At 31.8% G+C, this 7,528-nt stretch overlaps 1 protein-coding gene across 2 annotated transcripts in view; it reads left to right on the top strand.

Moving 5' to 3' along the window:
* The window catches only part of LOC144440790 (gamma-aminobutyric acid type B receptor subunit 1-like), a 212,038-nt gene that overhangs the window by 435 nt on the left and 204,075 nt on the right, over nucleotides 1-7,528 (top strand). The gene's annotated exons all lie outside the window — the stretch shown is intronic.

Here is a 7,528-nt window from a genome sequence, read left to right as displayed (position 1 = left end):
GTAAGTGAAAGTTGTTTTTCGCGTATACTTAGAAAAATACTCCCCGATGGATAAGCGCGAATTAGCAAGCATCGTACACTAACATAACGGAATATTCGTGGTGTACATCACTTCGCAAGTTTTCTAAGTATTAATTTTTCAGAACGTTTTTCTCCCCAGGAATGATTGCAGTTAGATATTTGCGCATTCACAACAATAATTTTGTGTGTATGTAATTTTTTTCGGTCCATCTTTTTACGAGAGAAAAACTCGGAGACTCTCTCAACTACGTCTTTTTAAAGTTTAAATAGGAAGGGATTATGGCTAACAGAAAGTTAGCGGGAATGACTCTAAGAGTTTAATCTCATGAAGATAGCGCACAAATATATTTTTTTGGCGACGTTCATCCGTACTTAGTAGTACAGTAGATTTTTTTTGTCAGCTTCGATATGGTGAAAAGACCGCAAGGGAAGGCAAAGCTCACAATCTCGTGTTGGAGAAAATCATTTTATTGTGAGCTCTTCACTGAAAATCAAGTCTGACTACGCAATGGGTCATTTCGCCCACGGCTTTAGGAGACTGCTCTATTTTGTATAGTTTTTATCTTAATATATCTGAGATAGTAAGCAAGCCGTATGAAATCCTACCGAAGTGCACTGCAAGTTTCTTAAAATAGTATTAATACAACCATGAATCGTGATTACAGTTTAATCAAATTTCGACTCAGACTTGTATGAAATGATTTAGTGATACATTACCAGTGTATTTAAATGCTAATAATATAGTGCGTAAACTTTAATAAAATATAAACAAAACAGTCATGGTAGTGGAAAGGGTTACATTCCAGTAAAGCAATTTAATTGTGAACTAAAACATGGCTTTCATGCATGGCAGGTACAGAAAATCTGAAGAGTGCATGGACACGAGAACAAACAACTAATTTGTATATATCGCTTTTTTGTGGAAAACTACACTTGAATGTTTTGTTTTGTTTTGTTTTGTTTTGTTTTGTAGATAGTAGATGAATATTCCATTTTCATAATGAAAAATTGAAATACAGAATTTTAACTTCTGCACAAGTCAAATAAAAATGAAAAAGTAGAAAAATTGATAAATTTCTAAGATTGTATGCCGCAATATGCTATCACCACTTTTTTAGTGTAATCACACATTAAACTCTTGTTTTGTTTTGTTTTGCTGTTTTAGTTTTGTCATTGATTCGGTTTCATCTTGTGAAATGGAAATACAATTTCCCAAATTTTTAAAACAAAAACGAAAGAAACTGTTTTTTTTTCCTTCAATTTTTAAGTTTGTGAGCCTAAACCACTACCATTTGAAAAATAAACAATGTTCAAACCTTATGGATAGTTGCCAGATTTTAAAATGATTTTTTATTTGCATGGATATTTCATAATCCGATGAAACTATAACTATTTCATTCCAATTTAGCATAACGTGCCAGATTTGCAGCCGAGTAGATTATAAATGTTGTACGGGATGAATAAAAAAACCGAGCAGATGGAATGATGTATTCAGTATTGAGCTGTCAGTTACAAATCTACTGTATAAAAGCAAAGTGACAGAGTAGATGGCTAGTGAAAGTTGTTAAAATTGAATTACTCGGTTACATCACCGTTGATAATGTTAGCCAAGGTTTTATTTCTTCTCTGATCAATGAAGTTTCACAATATTGCACTAGTTATAAAGGGATAACTCAGATGTCATATTTTGGTTCATCTATCATTTTATAAAGTAAAAAAAAAAATTAGTATGTGTGCTTATAAAATGCAGTTTCACTTTGATGATAGTCTGTTGCAGATAACTGAAATTTCATTGAGGGATACTCATTTTTTTAAACAAAATTTGTTTTAGATTTGGTCTCTGTGTATCAGATTATAGCTTTTTACACTTTACATGTTCATGCAGTATATTGTTATACAAGACATCACCCAGTCGGAGATAACCAGACTCATAAAATTGAAGTCAATTATCAAATGCCATACAATTGTCTTTCTTTATAGTTGACAGAGGGGGCACTATAGTTTACTCAAAACCAAACCTTTATTTTTTTTATTTCTATTTGTAAATTGGAACATCTATTTTTTTGTCCTCAACGTACCCCCCTCCTCCCCCCCCTCCCCTCTAACCATTCTAATGTATATATCTGTGGCTCTATAACCAACACATGTAGTTTAACCAAAAGTGAGTCATGAGGCCCACAAAGGAGAGGAAACATTTTTGCAAACTCATCCCCCCCCCTCCTGTTGTTTGTAATTGACAAATAATTCTGAATAGAGAGGGCATACGAAGAATGGTATAAAAACACTACCCTGTCACACACTTGAGAAAGGAATTTTTTAATTTTTTTTGTATCATTTTTCAATTTCTGGACTGCTGAGATAACTTTTGTAGGTCAGTCATTGTAAAACAATCTGTTGGCTTGTGTGTTAATTGGTCAAATGTATATATATATATTTGAGTTTGATTTATGAAGCCAGATCACAATGTCATGTAATTATGCATGTAGCAGTTTGTACTCACCGTATGGTCTATGCATGTCAACTTTAAATTCTGAGTCAGATATTTTTATCTTTTTTTTTAAATCTGCAGCTAAAAATACAATACTTTCATTTGACTTTTTACTCCGTAGACTAGACTGCTTTGTTTGAAAAAAAATGAAACTAATTAAAGTGAATTAATTAAAAAAACCAAAAAACTTGAGGATAAAATACATGGTCTATACATGTAAATTGTAAATTCTGATAGATGGATATTTTTGTCTTTATTTTAAATTTACAGCTAAAAACACAATAGTTTAATTTTATTTTTTAATTTTTTTTGCTCCGTAGGCGAGACTGTCTTGTTTGTAATAAATGTTACTGAATACTTAATAAAAGAAACTAATTAAAATGACTTAATATTTTAAAAGAACCATTAAGGATATAATGGTTGCTATGAATTTGTTGTTTTTTAAATTAAATTTAGATTGTCTTTGCCAGAACAAGTCAACTTAATCAGAAAACTAATTTTATCAAGGTATTCTACTATCAAGCCAATTACTTATTCTCTTAAATTTGAATGAATATTGACTATTTTCTCTTATTTTCTGACTATAGATTAAAGTCACAGTGTACGTGTCACCCCCACATAACTACAGCCGAAGTACGTTGTCTATAATGTACATCTAGGCCTCTAAGATTTTAAGTTTCAAGTTTAAGTTCAATTATAGCATACTTTATGTAAAGTTTTCGGATTGATGATGTCATGAAAATGATGAATATCTGATTTTTCATTTTTCATTTTTCTAACACATTTTGATGAAATTTTTTCAAAATTTCATGTTTCTTGTAGAGCCAAACTACAAAAGCAAGACTATAAAACCTAAAAAAAAAAAATTTGTGTGGTTCCGATTACGCTCAATTTTAGAATAGGTGGGTTAGGTAGATTTTTGAAAATATTTTTTTTTTCATATGTGAGTGTAGTCAGGTATTTATGTTTTCCGTTGTTTTCCATATGGTCTCTGTGTTATTGGATTCTTTCCACCAGATGTACAACCATTACAGATTGGAAGAACAATTTTATATTGTCTTCTTAAGTTGATATCAGTTTCCACATCCACTATTTCTTGCGAGACTGCACAATTTTCATGATTTTATTATTTCTTTCCTGAATACAATAACAAGATTTAGGGTCAGCATGAAAAAGTAGGTGGGGTCAGATAACCGGAACCACACTTTTTTTTTTTTTTTTTTTTTTTTTTAGGTCTAATGGTCATGAATATTAAATTTTAAAGTTTCTGAGACATTTTGACGCAAATTTTCCACATTTTCACAATTTTCTACAAAAATTAACAGCGTACATTTTCTTGTCTATCGTCTGTGAGATGACATTTTTCAAGTATCACCTACATGTAGTCATACACTTATATTATTTAATACTTTTTTTTACACCAACCGATGAACTCATCATTAATTTTTTGGGTGCTGCCAGTGCTGTGATGAAAAACATTGAATTAAGTATGGGTGCCCTAAGAAAGTGACCTTACAAAAACCATTCTGTTTAATATGTAAGACATTGTGTGGATACCAACTTACTTTTAGTTTGTCGTTTAGTGTGTGTGGTTATTTCACGACAGTTATTGTGAAACTGAAATGCACTACTAGATTTGTAGAGCGCATCTTGTGACACCGACTTACGAAATATACTTTGGCGGTTATTAAACAGGAGTTATTATGAAACATGAAACGTGCTTAGATTGCAGAGTGCATCTTGTTTGGACGTCGACTTACAAAATGACCTTTTTGGTGGTTCTAGCAGTTACTGTGCTAGATTTGTAGAATGTGTCTTGTGTAGACATCGACTTACTCTTGGCTGTTATTTCACAGCCCTTTATTGTGACCCTGGAGTACTTAGATTTGTTGAATGCATCTTGTATATAGACACCGACGTACTGGACGTTATTTTGCAGCCTTTTATTCGTGAAACTAAAACGTGCTAGATCTGTAGGGTGACCTGGCATAATTAGATCATTGTTTTTACCCAGGAGAATTCTAATTTACTTAATTCTTAAATTATAAGTTACTTTGACTGGTAATGTGTTTGGCCAGCAGATAATGGCCCTGCATATTAATGCAATTGTAAGGAGTGTCCTTACGGTATTGAGAGTGATGGTGCGTATAATGCAAAAATGAAACTGGAGGTCACAAGAACAACAGCAGAACTTGTATCGTACACATTTTGGAACAAAAATAATGTATCACGTAGTTTAAACAGTTTAAATAACAACAATGTGATATTTTTCACATTATTCCACAATATTTTGTAAAAGATGGCTTCTCTATTCACATTACCTCTGGGTTTAAATTTTTTCGGACCATTCTTGAAAAATTGTAAGGGAAAAGGAGAGAGACAAAAAGAACTATTAAAATTAAATAGGGAGACAATTTCAAGAAAAAAAACCCAATATTACATTCAAATTTCATGTAAAATCAAAGTATTCGTCAGGCGTTTTAAATTTATCAGCAAACTGGATTGGGGAATGATTATGTGGTAAAACTTGCATAGATTTCCATACGTGTGTAGGTGTTAACCCCGATAAAATAACAGAGGAACGCGGGTAGCTGTTACATACCACCCTTTAACAAAAACTACGATCAGTCAGTGTCTTTTTAATCTTAAAAATGAAATGTTAAAGTGTAAGGCGAAACTTCAAGTATTATGTCCATTTGGCTTAGTGGATATGTCATGAAAAAAAGAAAGTGAATATGAGATCGGATTCTGTTCTCCACATGAAGTTAACCTTTCGTAATAACAGGATGATTATAGCAGATAGGTTGTGACATACAGTCATGTTCTATCCTTCTAAACACTGTAGATTAATCCCACATAATGCATGAATGTTCCCGTTTCTGTTCCTCTTATCAACACTGACCTTGAAGTTATTGATCATTTGCATATCAATACACATAGCTAACCATCTGTGCTAGGGGTTAATATTGTATCATTAGTGACTTTAGACTTACTGGAGTCAAGTTTGTGTGCTTTAGCTTGTACGTCATTGAAGTGGTTAAGACTGTGAATGGTATAGTAGTGATTTTCACTGTCTTTTTTTTTTTTTCATTTTTTGGAAAATAAAGACAACTGCTAGATCCACCATCTGATAACAGATCTGGAATTTTGTTATGTGCTTCTGTAGTTTAGTACGGAAATCTTTTCTTTTTCATCAGTATTTCTGTTCTGTATGGCATCATTTACTAATTTTTGTTTCACATAATACTAATTTTTTTTTGTGTTTCTCAGTTTGTTGGATCACTGATTCATGACTATTTAAATAGTAAACATACTTATGAGAATATATAATCCTGCCACACTGTAATTGTGTAAAACAGTTTTGTTGTAATTTTGGCAACTTTTTAATACTTAAAATGGTACTTTTGAAACATTTCATTATTCATGAAGTTTAGGGTGAATTTGCATAATAAGAAATAGCCTGAAAATATCGCAAGGGTTTTGTAATCCAAAAACATTTGCAGTAGATAAGTACAGTGATGACTGTAAATGTCAAAACTATTAGAAATGATTACAAAAATAGCTGAAAACAGCTGTAAACCAAAAACATGAAAATACAAAGGACTTTAGGAGAAGATTTTGAGAGACGTATACTGATGGAAAAAAATGGTGACAATGGTGATAAGGTCATGTCTTCAACTTAAGTGCTCCCTATCAGTAGTATCTCACAACAAATTGCACTAATGCACTGAACCTCTGTAGATCTTGGGAGTATGACAGGTTTTAATTCTCAAGTGCTGAGACTTGGTAGCCATCAAACATGTTTGTAAATTACAATCTTGTCTTCACAACTCAGGATACCTGAATTGCTACATGAATATCATTGACTTGCTACATCATCAAAACTGAATTTGTATGCTAATGTCATCATTTGCATATAATCAGTATGTAAATAATTGGACTGGATTTTCAAAATTTTGTACCAAAATGAAGTTTCAGCGAGTTTTTTTAGCAATTGATGCATTTTTCTTACTGAATATCACCTCAGACGAGTATTGCTTAGCTGCTTATGAAAAATTTGTTGATAAATTATGCTAATTGCATTTCAGCTATTTGAATATTCATGCAAATTACTTACTACAGCAGTATTGAACATTAAATATCCTATTTGCACCAGACTATCACTTCAAAAAATTCTTTGCAATAATTACATAGATGTAGATTATTCTGTATAATAAGCTAATACAAGAATGATTTGACTCTCTCAAAATGATCAACACTGTTATAATTTCATGGACAAAAGTAAAGAATGTATAGCATAATCCGGCGACAGACTTAATGCAAATGTCATTAAGCTTTGAAGCTAAAATGCATGTTATGTCACAAACTATATATAGAAAAATTAGAAATGCTTTGTTTCCACGTCAATATTTTTTATCTGTATAATATCATAATTGGTCATGACGCCAATTAGAATCATATCGTCACTCGTACATTAATAACTCAATAATGCATTTATCATTTATTTTTTTTCAGAAAGTTTCGATGATCAAGAAGTATTGATTTTTGTCGACGGCTTTGCGTTAGACCACGATTGTACTAAGTCCTACTTTTGCATATTTTAAAACCGACATTAGCTGTAACGGGGACAGTTTTGTCATCAAACGACCAAATATATATTCACTAAAATGGGTCATTAACTTATATAAAGACATTGTATCTGTTAATTGTAATGGTTAATATTATCTATAGGTAGTGTAGTGGCATATTTAAACTTGAGCAAAAGCTCGGTTTTGAATCTGTCATCGTGTTAAAATTGTACTGTACTAGTTGTACCTAGGGTATCGTTTTTCGATTTGACTACCAAAATGACAGTATTCACTGAAATTTTTTAAAATGCTAATAATTACATTAAAAAATAAAATGCTAATGATTACACATTGTACATGTTAATCAGTGATTGATATTGTCCATAAACATTACCAAAGCAAGTTGAAATTGTGACCGCTATATAGGGTGCTGATTTTTGGGTGTGGACCTG

Source organism: Glandiceps talaboti, chromosome 10 (genome assembly GCF_964340395.1).
Source record: "Glandiceps talaboti chromosome 10, keGlaTala1.1, whole genome shotgun sequence".
Classification (NCBI taxonomy): Eukaryota; Metazoa; Hemichordata; class Enteropneusta; family Spengelidae; genus Glandiceps; species Glandiceps talaboti.
This window is presented reverse-complemented; position numbering and strand designations above follow the sequence as displayed.